Genomic DNA, 12,932 nt, shown 5'->3' with positions numbered 1-12,932 from the left:
TGCAAAGCAAACATCGGTTGCTACTTCAACCATAGAAGCATAATTTGTTTCATGTTTTGAAGCAACGTCATGGGCTATTTGGTAGAGGAGTTTTATTTCAGGGCTTCAGATTTTTGACTCAATTTCTAAGCCATTGAGGATTTCCTGTAATAACTTTGTTACAATGTTTTTGACCAAGAATAATAAGAGCGGAAGTCGTAGTAAAAACATCGACATAAAGTACTTAGCTATTAGGGAACATGTTAAGTCAAACAAGGTGGCTATTGAGCATATTAGTACTGGATTGATGATTGTGGATCCATTTACGAAAGGATTGCCACCTAAGGCTTATAAGGAACATGTTGAACATATAGGACTCAATTTTGTTTTGTAAATTTTATGTAATTGAGACACCCTTTATGTTTTATCGCATTTTTGGTTGATATGAAAACTCCAATTATTTCAATCTTGTCTTCTCATTTGGTTGTATACATAAAGTTTAGAGAATGGCAATATGCATGTTACGAATTTTAAGTAGACCTTGAATGAAAATTTTGGAAACTCATTCATAAAGGAATGACTCACATATTGTTCTTATTCAAAACAGAAAGTTACATTGTAATACATGGAAGGTAATACTCGTTTTTAGAGGACTTACCGTCATGATTCATGTACTTTAAACTCTTTTGATTAAGTATAAGGATTTAGGGAAAAATATGTTATGTATTAATTTAATTAATACATATTAAGTAATTTTTATGGGCCAAGTGGGAGAAATGTTGGAAACCGTTTTTTGTTTTTAATAAAATAAAAAGTTATTTTTTAAATTGTGGTCCATTTAAATATTATTTTCCCTAAAATAAATGAAACGTGGGGTCACATCTCTTATGGAGTAACCACCCATGTCTATAGACGTGAGACATAGTACTCAGTTGAAAACTACCTTAAGTCTTCTTTGTTAGGAAAAAGATTAAAAAAAAAATATAGATATACTTCAGAAGTGGGAAAAGGGGTCTTTGGTCTACAAGAATAAGTCTGTGAGTTCCATCGGTGCATGAACATAAGGTCTTGTAAGGACTAACCAACTAATCCTTATTTTGTGTGAATTGATTGCCATGGTTGGAGGTACGATTTTGGACTTTCATTTTATTACTTGTAATTATTAGAGATTTTTATCTTACAATAGAAACCGACTATTACTCCTCACCAATCATAGTTCCATTTTTTCCCATACCCATCATTGAAGAGGAATGGAAGGCAGCTATAATACTTCCATTTGACAGCTATAAAAGGAAAGCCATCTTCCCATTTGAAATATGTCTCTCAAATTTGGGAAGTGAAGAGAAGGTGTGAGAGAGATTCAATTAAACAAGAAGTAAGGCCTTAAATTGTGTGAGATATCTTTGTTACCTACAATTGTTTGTTAGAACCCACAGGTTATTTCCCTAAAGGTGATCATAACTGGCTTAATATTCCACTTGTGGGTTTTAGGTTAATTTTGGAGATTTAGAGTGAGTTTAAGAGTATTTCTATTCATAGTCCTTTTGGTAGAGATATTTTCAAAATTACTTATCAAGTGTTTCTTAGAAAACACTATAACTAAGAGTGTGTTTGAGAGTGATTTTACAAAATATTTCTAGTATTTCTAATACTTAAATGATAAAATTTTTAAGTATTATAAATATCAAAAGCGTTTCCTAAAATTACTACCAAACGGGCTCTAAGAATTCATTTTGTAATGATTTTATGAAGTGCTTTTAATCTTTTTAATATTTGAAATTTTTTATCTTTCAAGCATTATAAATGGTAGAAACACTTTTTGAATTATTGTCAAACACATTCTAATTTTTCAATACTACAAGTGATTTTTCAAAATTTTAAAAATGTTTCATAAATTTTACTAAACACTTAATATTTTTTCAAAAATACATTTTGGGTTAAAAACGTTTCCTAAAATAACTATCAAATGGACTCTTATTATCACACAATTATTATACTATTTATAAAGAATGACATGCTACCTAATAAACTACACAAAACCATCTTGTTACTTGTTTTAGCGGTCCATTAAAAAAAAAAAGTTATTCTTTTAAAATTTAAAAATTGAATTAAGTCAGAAAAAAAATATATGAATTAGATTCAAAGTAGCTTATATTATCATTATCCTCCTTTTTAGTCTAAAGGACATAAATAAACCCTCCCAATAATCTACTTCTATGAATTCAAAATATTAGTATGACACTTTTATACCTTATTGTAAGATGACAGAAAAACTAAAAATAAAAATTTGACCTAAGATGAAGGGTTGGAGTGAAGTATAATTTTACAAACCTTGAAAATAGTGTAGTTCACAATTATTATTAGCATTTGATTCAAGAATCATATTTTGAAATCTCTAGTTCATTTTAAGTAAAATTTACTTCTAAAGAGACATTTGATTTGAGTTATCAAAAACGTTTGATTCATAATAAGGTCTTTTTAAATGTCTTTACTTTTAAATATTGAGAATATGGTTTTTATCAAGCGCCCATTAAAGTTGTATTTCAAAATATTGTAACTAAACATCATAAATGAGTTCTATGCATGGTTTTTCTCTTTAAATTCATACTATAGATCTTTGTACTCTTATAGACATTCAAATTTCTTTGTTAAGAAGAAATTTGTGAAATTTATGCACTTGAATGGGGCTATAATATTGATTTATTATCGAATTGAAGTTGTGATCTTGATTGATGAAGGGTATGATGAAGTGTGGACTCTTGAATGAGGATGTGAACATACTGAACTAAAGTACAAACCAATGCAATCAAAATATAAAGAAATGAGATGAAGATGAAAAATAATGAGATCATTGGTTAGACCCTAGATACAAAGAAATGAAGCCATTTATAAAAAAAAAAAACTTAAAGTAATGAGACTACTTCAACGTAAAGAGGACAATTAGATGAGTTTTTCATATACCTGCTTTGCCATTCTTTAATGGAACAATTTCAGGAGATTTGAAGAGTGTTGGTATAAAGATTAAATATGGGGACAAAATATTTTGCTACTTTGCTCACTTTCTTGTTCCTATGAGAATTTTGTTAACACAATGATGTTTGGAAGAGAGGTATTAACATTGGAAAAGGCAAAAATTTCTCTTAATTCAAAAGAATTAAAGAAAAAGATAATAGATTCTAGGGAAGGGAATGATGGAGTGGGTCTTGTTGCTTGTGGAAGACTCAGGAAAAGAGAATCTAAGGGTAAGAACAAGTCACATTTCAAATGAAAGTTCAAAAATAAATGTTTTGTTTGTCAAAAGGAAGGTCATTTTAGAAAAAAAAAACTATTTAGAGAGGAAGAAAAGGCTTAAAGAGAAGGAAAATGGTTCTAATAATCCAACAATGGCTTCCAAGGGATATGAAAGTGCAAATGTTTTATCTATTTCTACAAAAAAAAAGTGGTACTAAAGAATGGATACTAGATTCAAGGTGTTATTTCCATATAACCCTAAATCAAGTTTGGTTTGATGCTTACAAAGAAATTGATGGAGGGAGGGTGCTAATGGTGGACAATATGGCCTGCAAAGTCATAGGAATTGACACTATTAAAATCAAAATGATAGATGGTTTTATCACAATCTTCAAAGATGTAAGGTACGAACAAAAGTTGAAAAGGAATATGATTTCTCTTGGCATATGTTGGATCAAATAAGATGTCTTTTCAAAGGTGAAGATGGAGCTCTCAAGATTTCAAAGGGTTTTTTTACTAATCATGAAAGGTGTAAGAAGAAATGAGCTTTATACTCTACAAAATAAGACTTTCACAAATCATGCTAAATTAGTTTCTAGATAAGAACTAGACTTTACTAAACTTTTACATTTGAGGCATGGTTATGTTAGTGAGATAGTCCTATATGAGTTAAGTAAACAAGGTTTGCTTGGGAAGGGACAAGTTGAAAATTTGGGTTTTTGTTAACATTATATGTTTCGTAATAGGAAACGGTAAAATTTTCTATTTCTATTCATAGAACAAAAAAAATTGAATTATTTATATTTTAAAATTTGGGGCCTACATGAATTCCTTATTTAAGGAGTGCTAAATCTTCGTTACCTTCATAGAAGATTTCTCTTGGAAAGTGTGGATTTATCTGTTGAAATGCAAGAACCAAGCTTTCTTTTCAAGAATTTTAGAAGTGGAAAACTTTGATTGAAAATCAAACAAGAGAGAGAAATTAAAAGGTTAATACTTGACAATGGTTTGGAATAATGATGAGTTCACAAAGTTTTACAAGGAAAAACTCTTCAACAAATAGGCCTAACTAATCGAATGAATAGGATCATTTTGGAGTGAGTTAGATGCACTCTCCTGAATGCAAAAATATTACCTAAAAGTTTTTGCGATGTGGTTATTACTACAACATGTTATGTAATAAATAGATGTCCTTAAACATAAGAAGGAAAATTCTCCAAAAAATTTAAGTTCTTAAACCTTATATTTTAGGTGTTCTTTTTAGATATTTTGTTCCCAACTTAAAGGTTTCTTAAACTTTAAATTGGTTCTATTTTAAAAAAATTTAGCACATCATTAAATAGAGGTCAATATTTCTATTGATTAATTGCATAATATACCATAATAAGGAAAACATAATTGGCTTCACTCACTCCATATTCATATTTAAATCTTCCTTCTAGGCAAAAAGGAAACGTTATTTCGGTTAGAATATAATAGTCGAGCCAAATATTTTAGTTCAATTTTATTTAAAAAAATGTATTAAAACTCCAAAATTTCAAATCCTTCTATTTGAAAATTCTATGCTCGGTATTTAGATTAAAGGAATTTTATTTATGTGAACTTAAAATCTGCAATATTGTTCATTGAGTACTGTATTTTAGTGTTATTTGCATAGGGATCATCAACCTTATTCCCATCTTGACGTATATATAGATATATTCATTCATCTTATTAATATTATAATAATAATAATAATAATTGTTATTATTATTATTTCCGGCATCTATCACCACCTAACATATGATAATTATTATAGGATGGCTCATTATTTTGGTCAGAGTCAGAGGAAGAAATGAGGGCAGGTAACAAAGTATGAACTTTTTGTTCCCCACTAACGCGACCAATTAGAATATGACTTTGAAGTCTTTGCCGTCCCTTCGATAAATTTTGCAAACGAGGACCCAGTAAAGCTTGGTGCAGTGACTGCAAGTTGTCTTTTACTAGAAGTCCATCAGCAGGCCTCTGTACTTAGCCATGGATGCTTGCAACGCTGGAATTACCCCCACCCAATCTCACAAACTTCTCTCCTTTCATCTTGGCTTCATGATTTCCACTTTCTTCTTCCTAATATTCCCTTCTGCAACTTCATTGTCCTTCAACTTCACCACCTTTGAACCAAATAATGGTCAAATTTCCTTTGAAGGAGAGGCTCGATATTCTTCTGATGATGACATCCAACTGACCAGAGACGTGCAGGACAAATCAATGGATTCTAGTTGGGGTCGAGCCATATATAAAGAGCAGTTGTATCTCTGGGATCGGACCTCCAGAAATCTAACTGATTTCGCTAGCAATTTCTCCTTTGTCATTAACTCACGGAACAAGAGTGCTTATGGCGATGGAATCACGTTCTTCCTTAACGGTACCCAATTGCCTTCAAATCGGGAGAAAACCTTGGTCTCACGAAGGATAACGTGACAAACACAACTGTAATTAGTTTTGTTGCAGTGGAGTTTGATACATTTTCAAACAAGGCCAAAAGGGATCCGGTGAGTGATCATGTTGGTATTGATATTAACTCTACGATATCTGTCAAAACAGTGAACTGGTCCAGCAATATAGGGGAAGGAAAGCTAAATCATGTTTCCATCCGTTATACTTCTAGTTCACAAAATCTGAGTGTCGTTCTAATTACTGAGTTTATGGACGATAAAACTACCTCCCAAAGCCTCTCCTACAAAGTTGATCTGAGGGAATACTTGCCAGAATTTGTTACTATTGGCTTCTCAGGCGCAACAGGAAAAGCAGTCCAGATAAACAACATTTACTCGTGGAATTTCAGTTCAACTTTGCAACCTCCCAATCCTGTAGAACCAGGAGATGGAAAGAAAACAGGATTTGTGGTGGGATTGAGTGTTGGTGCAGTTGTTGTAGTATGTGGGTTGGGATTGGTTTGGCATCACTTGAGGAAGAAGAGGAATAGTGGTGGAGAAGAAAATGGTACTGACTCTGACCTAGTCATGGACGAAGACTTTGAGAAGGGTACTGGACCTAGGAAGTTTTCCTTTGACGAATTGGCTCTTGCAACCAGTAACTTTGCAGAGGAGGAAAAGCTTGGAGAGGGAGGGTTCGGTGGGGTCTATAGAGGCTTCTTGAGGGAACTGAACTCTTATGTTGCAGTTAAGAGAGTATCAAGGGGGTCCAAACAAGGGATGAAGGAGTATGCATCTGAAGTGAAGATCATCAGTCGATTGAGGCATCGAAACTTGGTGCAGCTTATGGGCTGGTGCCATAAAAAAAAGAGAGCTCCTATTGGTTTATGAGCTCATGCCAAATGGCAACTTAAGCTCCCGTCTTTTGGACGAAAAAACCCTGCTAACATGGGCAGTGAGGTATAAAATTGCTCTTGGCTTGGCCTCTTCGTTGCTCTACCTACATGAAGAATGGGAACAATGTGTGGTACATAGGGATATCAAATCGAGTAATGTGATGTTGGACTCAGATTTCAACGCTAAGCTTGGAGATTTTGGACTAGCCAGGCTCGTTGATCATGGCAAAGGGTCACAGACCACAGTTTTAGCTGGAACCATGGGGTACATGGCTCCTGAATGTCTCATGACAGGCAAGGCCAGCAAGGAAACTGATGTCTATAGTTTCGGGATTGTTGCCTTAGAAATCTGCTGTGGGAGAAGACCTGTGGAACCAAAAGCTAAAGAGAAGCAGATCAGATTGGTAGAATGGGTCTGGGACCTCTATGGAGTAGGAAAGCTTGTTGATGCCGCTGATCCAAGACTCTCGGACGATTTTGATGAAGAACAAATGGAACGATTGATGATTGTTGGGCTTTGGTGTGCTCACCCAGATTGCAATCTTCGACCTTCAATAAGGCAAGCAATTAATGTCCTTAATTCGGAAGCTTCACTACCTCTTCTTCCTTTAAAAATGCCTGTGCCAATGTATTATTCTCCTCCAGTGCTACAAACAATATCGTGTGGCCCCACCATTTCTGAGAGCATCCACACCTCATCATCAAAGCTCTTTGAATCTCCCAGTTCAACCTCTACTCCAGCCGCATCCCTTTTGCACACACGCTAATTGGGTTGGAAGCACCGCCTCTATGCTTCTGAGTTTGTTATATATTTGGAATTGTCATCCTATATGATTCCAGTTCTCTATGTATTTGATATCTTGTTCAACTTTGTTTTATATATAAAGAAAATCATTTTGGGCAATTTCTGGGGATATGAAAGTCTATACTAGCTTTGCATGGTTGGCAATGGTTGGTTAGCTGATCTGAATTTAATGAATTGAGTATTAAATTAGTAGTGGAAGAAACTTGATTCATTAAGACTCCAGCTTGATTACAAATAGAATAGACTTTAAATTTCCAGAGCTTAAATGGATCTTATAGGAAATAGGGAGGAACAATATAACGTTAGTGCAAGCTTGTTTTCATGGGTCTGCTGTTCACTGTTAGCAAGGAAGACCTTGAGTCTATCTCTCTCTCTCTCTCTCTCTCTCTCTCTCTCTCTATATATATATATATATATATATATAGACCCAAGGTATTCCATTCCACTGACCCAAGAGATCCCAAGAAAGCTCTATTTGAAGTTTTTTTTCTTAAGAATTGCTCAGCATTTGTCAAAAAACTAAAAATAAATAAACAAGAAAGCTCTATTTGAAGTTTTATCTTTGGAGGAATTGCTCATCATTTGTCAAAAAACGACAATAAAAATAAAAATTAAATAAACAATAAAGCCTTGTTTGGAGTTTTCTCTTTGGAAGGATTGCTCAACAATTGGGCAAAATAGACAATAAACAAGAAAGCATACTTCGATGCTTATTTGCTGCTAATGAAAGCAACTCAGGAAATGTTATTAGGGCTTAGCACATGGACTAATTGATGATTGTGAATGGATGTGCTAGAGTCTAACAGACTTAATTTGATGCTTGACATGGTTGTCATTTTGCATTTGTCCTAAGGTTGAGCCTCGATCGATGGGTCAATGTGTGGACAACAGAAACTTTTTTCCACTAAACTCTTTGTTTGCCTTAATGGAACGAGTACTTTATTTTTTTTTAAGATGTAACTGTGAACGATGTCACATTACTCATAATGCATAAAGAAAATGAAAAGGATAAGAAAATTACATAAATTAATTTGTTTAAGTGGCTCTTAAAGGTACACAACAATACTTTAGGTGTAGTATAAGACATTTCCATGATGTTAGCAAAACAAGTTCTCTTATTATTCTTTTTCCTCTTCTCTTGCCTTTTAATTTGACTTTGTTGTTGATAATTTGTCTTCACTTTTTCCATTCTAGCAAATTCTTTTGAATTTCCTCCTCAAGCTTTATTATCTTCCATTTCTAATAGTCTTATCTCGACCCTTGATTGCCACTTCTTGTTCTGCCTTAATTGTTGGGTAAATGGAAGATATATCTTTTTACAGTGATTTTTATTATAATGTATGCTCCTATTCTTTTATTCATTTTTAGAATTTTTTTATTTATTCTCCCCATGATTTTCCTTCTTATTACAATCATTTTTTTTTTCATGTTATATTGTCAATCTTAAGGATGACAATAGGGTGATTGGGGATGGGTTACCCCTTTCCCAACTCTTATCACATTTATACAAATTAATTCTCATCCTTGTTCTAATAATATAAAAAAAAATTAAACGAGGCAAAATGGGATAAGTATGAAAATTTCTCATAACTCCTTGTCTCATATCGTATCATTTATTTTTACTTTATTTTTTTATTTTTTTTTAAAAAAATCAATTCAAAATATTTTTAATTATATTAAAAATAAACATATATTGTAAAATAAATAAAATATTATTTATTTAATTGAAAAGTAATTTTTTTTTATGTTAAAAATGGTAAATTTTAAAATTATTTATTTAATTAAATTAATTATATATAATCGAGGTAGGGCTAGTAAAGGCTATACTCGAACGCGCCTTGAACCATCTCGTGATTTAAAACAAAGCAAAAATTCAAATCCATTTTTAATTTATTTATTTTAATTTCGAACTCATTTCTAGTTCCTTTATCTTAATTTCAAACCAATTTCATTAGGGTGGGAATGGAGGCTACTTTAGTCAACCTTGATATCTCCTTACTTCTACCGATTCAATAAAATATTTTCACAAACTCCAATCCTCTTATGACATTAGTCCGTGGGACCGTGGCCATGATCAACATTGACAGCATAATTCAAGTAAGCAAGCCTCCATAGATTACTATTGTCAAGGGAACTTTTTGGAGATACTGGAACCAAAAACCTGTCAAGTGCTCGAGCAGCAGCCTTTATTGGGAACTCAAGTGGTCCCACAATGATAAATGTAAGGAAGCAAAGAAAATACCTTTCTTATTGACCAAACGTCTATGCTATTTTTGAATCTTTGGCTCATCAACGTATTACTTAAAAAAAGATGCATAATATTTTCTTTTCTTTTCTTGTTTTAGTAATATATATAACATTTTACAAATCATTTTCTTTGGATGAATTATTAAGCTCGTATTTATGATCACATATTTTAATCAAAAGTATATTTTCTACAAAGATTACTTCAATCAATAAACCCACAAACTTAATGTCCTGTACCCAACTAACTCTAATTATCGATAATTTGTAATTCAAAATTGTCATAAATAACCAATTTTGCAGGTAAATTAATTTCAAGGGGAAAGACACTGGATCATAACCTAATTAAGGCTACCTGACATGCTATGAATTTTAATGTTTTTAAAGGTATTTATTGTAATTTTTGCAAGTAAAATGGAAAGCTTCAAAAAAAGGCAAGAAAATTGAGTGAGAAAAGCATGATATTAAGCAAGCTTAATCAAATCAGCTAGGGCTCATCCCCTAAGCGGATTCTTTGCTTTTCTTGTATAATTAGTGCTCCAAAATGTTGATTGGTACGGCTCACAAGTTGGTTGCTAATTCGAGGCACTCTTGAAAATCAAATCTCTGGAGGAAATAAAGGATTAAGATGATACCACATGTCCATAGGTCATAGAAGGAACTTGAGGCAAAAAAAAGGGATAATTGTGGTTTTGGTCCCCACTTATTGATAATTGGTAGAGGTGACAAAATTTGATACCATTCGTTAACACGACATGAACTCAACACACTTTTCATGGGTTTAGGTTGAGTATAAATGAGTTTGTATCAAATTTGTGTTAATATGCATAACCCGTTTTATAAATAGGTAATTTTTGGGTCAATCTGTATAATACGAATTTGATCCGAATTGACTTATCTCATAATTTTTAATATGAACTAAATTATATCTTTAAACTATTTAATTCATTTTAAATTTATTTTTAAATAAATAGGTCAATTGGTCATAAACATATTTGGTTGAAACATTAATTATATAAACGTATAAAAAAACATAACTCAACTTGATTATTAAATATGAGACGTGATTGTTAAATGGGTTACACAATGTGTTGCTTATTTAGGTAGTGTTTGGTTTATGTTTTTTACATGATTATTAATTGTATCAAGTTTGGGTTGAGCTATGTAGTAGAATACCTAAACTTTAACATGACACAAACACCACCTACCCACATGAATTGTTACCTCTAACAATGGGCCAAAGGAATGTAAAATTTATAAAATTTGGAAAAATTAATTAAATAAAATGGATTAGTTTCATTTACATTATTTAAGATTTTAAGTAAATACATCTAGTTTCTATTAGTTTGAAATTTCTTCAAATATCTCATCTATTCTTTTTATTTGTTATTTTCATGTATTATATTTACTCACATTCTCTTTCACTCAAAACAAGAAATGATGAAATTCCAAACCAATGGAGGTCAAGTATATTTAACCAAATCTTGAAGGTAGATAAGTGAAATTAACCTTAAATAAAATAGATATGCCACATGAAATAAAGCCTCAAATTCCAAAAGAAAAAAATTCCAAATATCAACCAAACCAAACTATAAAACCTTATAACTCCCTTTTACCTTCCACCTCTCTCATAAAGCAAAAATAGAGGAACTTGCAATCAAGGAGACAACAACCTAGATGTTGAGGCTGCTCAACCCTAATCTTAGTTCATCTTGACCATTAATTCATCATAGTCCTCATGAGGGCAAACTTTTGTTTTCAATCTCTATTAAGCTAATTTTCCTCTTACTACTATTTTATGTTTGGTTGTTGAGAAAACTAGAAAGGAAAGAAATTTAAAGTTGTGGTTAATAAGACTTTTTTTGTTAGCCTCTTTGAACCAAATCCTCCTCCCTCCATAAAATCAATGAATTTTCTTCTTCTTTTTCTTGCTTATCAAACAAAGCTTCAAAACATCACCCTCAAAGCTCTTTTATTGGACTTGTTATCATAGAGAATTGTTTTACATTACCCTCACAGTTTTTGAAGCCTTCTTAAGATTTTGTAACAAAGTTTCATAAACCACATCCCACCTATCAATATCCTTTGAGTTTTTCTTACAAGGGTACGTAGGATATCAATGTATCTATATTTTTATCTATTCTTTCTCATAATCTACCTTTCATGGGTGTTTTTGTTTGAGTGTGTACACATTATAGGTTCTAGGATTGCTTTAGGAATTCTTAGAATTTGTTGTTGAAAATTGAATATTAATTCATAAAATGTATGGTTTAGACTTGAGCATCATTGAATGATATTTAAACATTGTTTGAGAGTATTGAAGAGTTCATGTAATTATTAGTTTATCAAAAAAATGTTAAATGGGAATATTATTAGTGAATTAGGTTATTTAGTTCAAGTTGACAGTTTTATGTCCTTCATTCTTTGTATTGACTCTATATGTTTCCCTAAGATTTACACTATCCTTAAAGACTCAAATTTCTATAAATTCATCCTAGGATAGTATTATTCAATATTATTGAGTTACTTGGAGTATAAGGACATAATTATGGCTTATAGTGGACTATTGTCTTAAAGACCACTAGCTTGAACGCCCTTGAAGACCACTAGCTCAAGTGCACTTATGTAGCAATCCAACACTCAATTCTATAATTATCCAATTTCAAATTTTTTCCAAATTTCTAGGAGTTTTTAAATTGACTTTAGTAACTAGTAAATTCTAAAATCTTCCTAGTCAATTGGGGTTTTGTCCCTATAAATATGCTAATTGATTATTCAAGTTGAAACCTTTTGTGCCTTGAAATATAATGACATTATCTTTGTATTCACCTAAAACTCTCCAATATATATATATATATATATACATTGTTCATTGACAAAGTTGTAATTGATGATCACATTCCGTCATGGTGTTTAGGAGTCCACTAAGGACTATGCAGGTGTTACATTGTAGATGTGAACACAAGAGTTGATGTTGTCAATGTAAGTCTTAGGGAGTATAGCATTTGATCAAATTAATTTTTGCATACTGTCTTCTTACAGAAGATGGTGAGCCTTCAAATTATCGGGAGGCCATAAACAGTTCGGATTCATCTTTATGGATGGCAAAAATACAAGAGGAGGTTGAAGCCTTGCATAAGAACCAAACATGGAAACTTATGCTACTACCACCTAGACGAAAAAACTATTGGAAACAAGTGGGTCTATAAGATCAAACATGATAGCCATGACCAAGTGGAGCGGTATCGTGCAAGATTGGTGGTTAAAGGATATGCTCAGAAAAAGGGTGTTGATTTCAGCAAGATCATTTCTCCAGTTGTTCGACTTACATCGGTTTGAGTAGTCTTGGCTATGTGTGCTAGA

General features: G+C 32.3%; 1 pseudogene; it reads left to right on the top strand.

Moving 5' to 3' along the window:
* Window positions 1-5,218: 5,218 nt before the first annotated feature.
* On the top strand, window positions 5,219-7,343 carry LOC100259951 (L-type lectin-domain containing receptor kinase IX.1-like; annotated as a pseudogene).
* The last annotated feature ends 5,589 nt before the right edge of the window (window positions 7,344-12,932 follow it).

Source organism: Vitis vinifera, chromosome 3, assembly GCF_030704535.1.
Source record: "Vitis vinifera cultivar Pinot Noir 40024 chromosome 3, ASM3070453v1".
NCBI classification, from domain to species: domain Eukaryota; kingdom Viridiplantae; phylum Streptophyta; class Magnoliopsida; order Vitales; family Vitaceae; genus Vitis; species Vitis vinifera.
The sequence above is the reverse complement of the archived record's forward strand: the minus strand, read 5'-3'. Positions and strand labels throughout refer to the sequence as shown.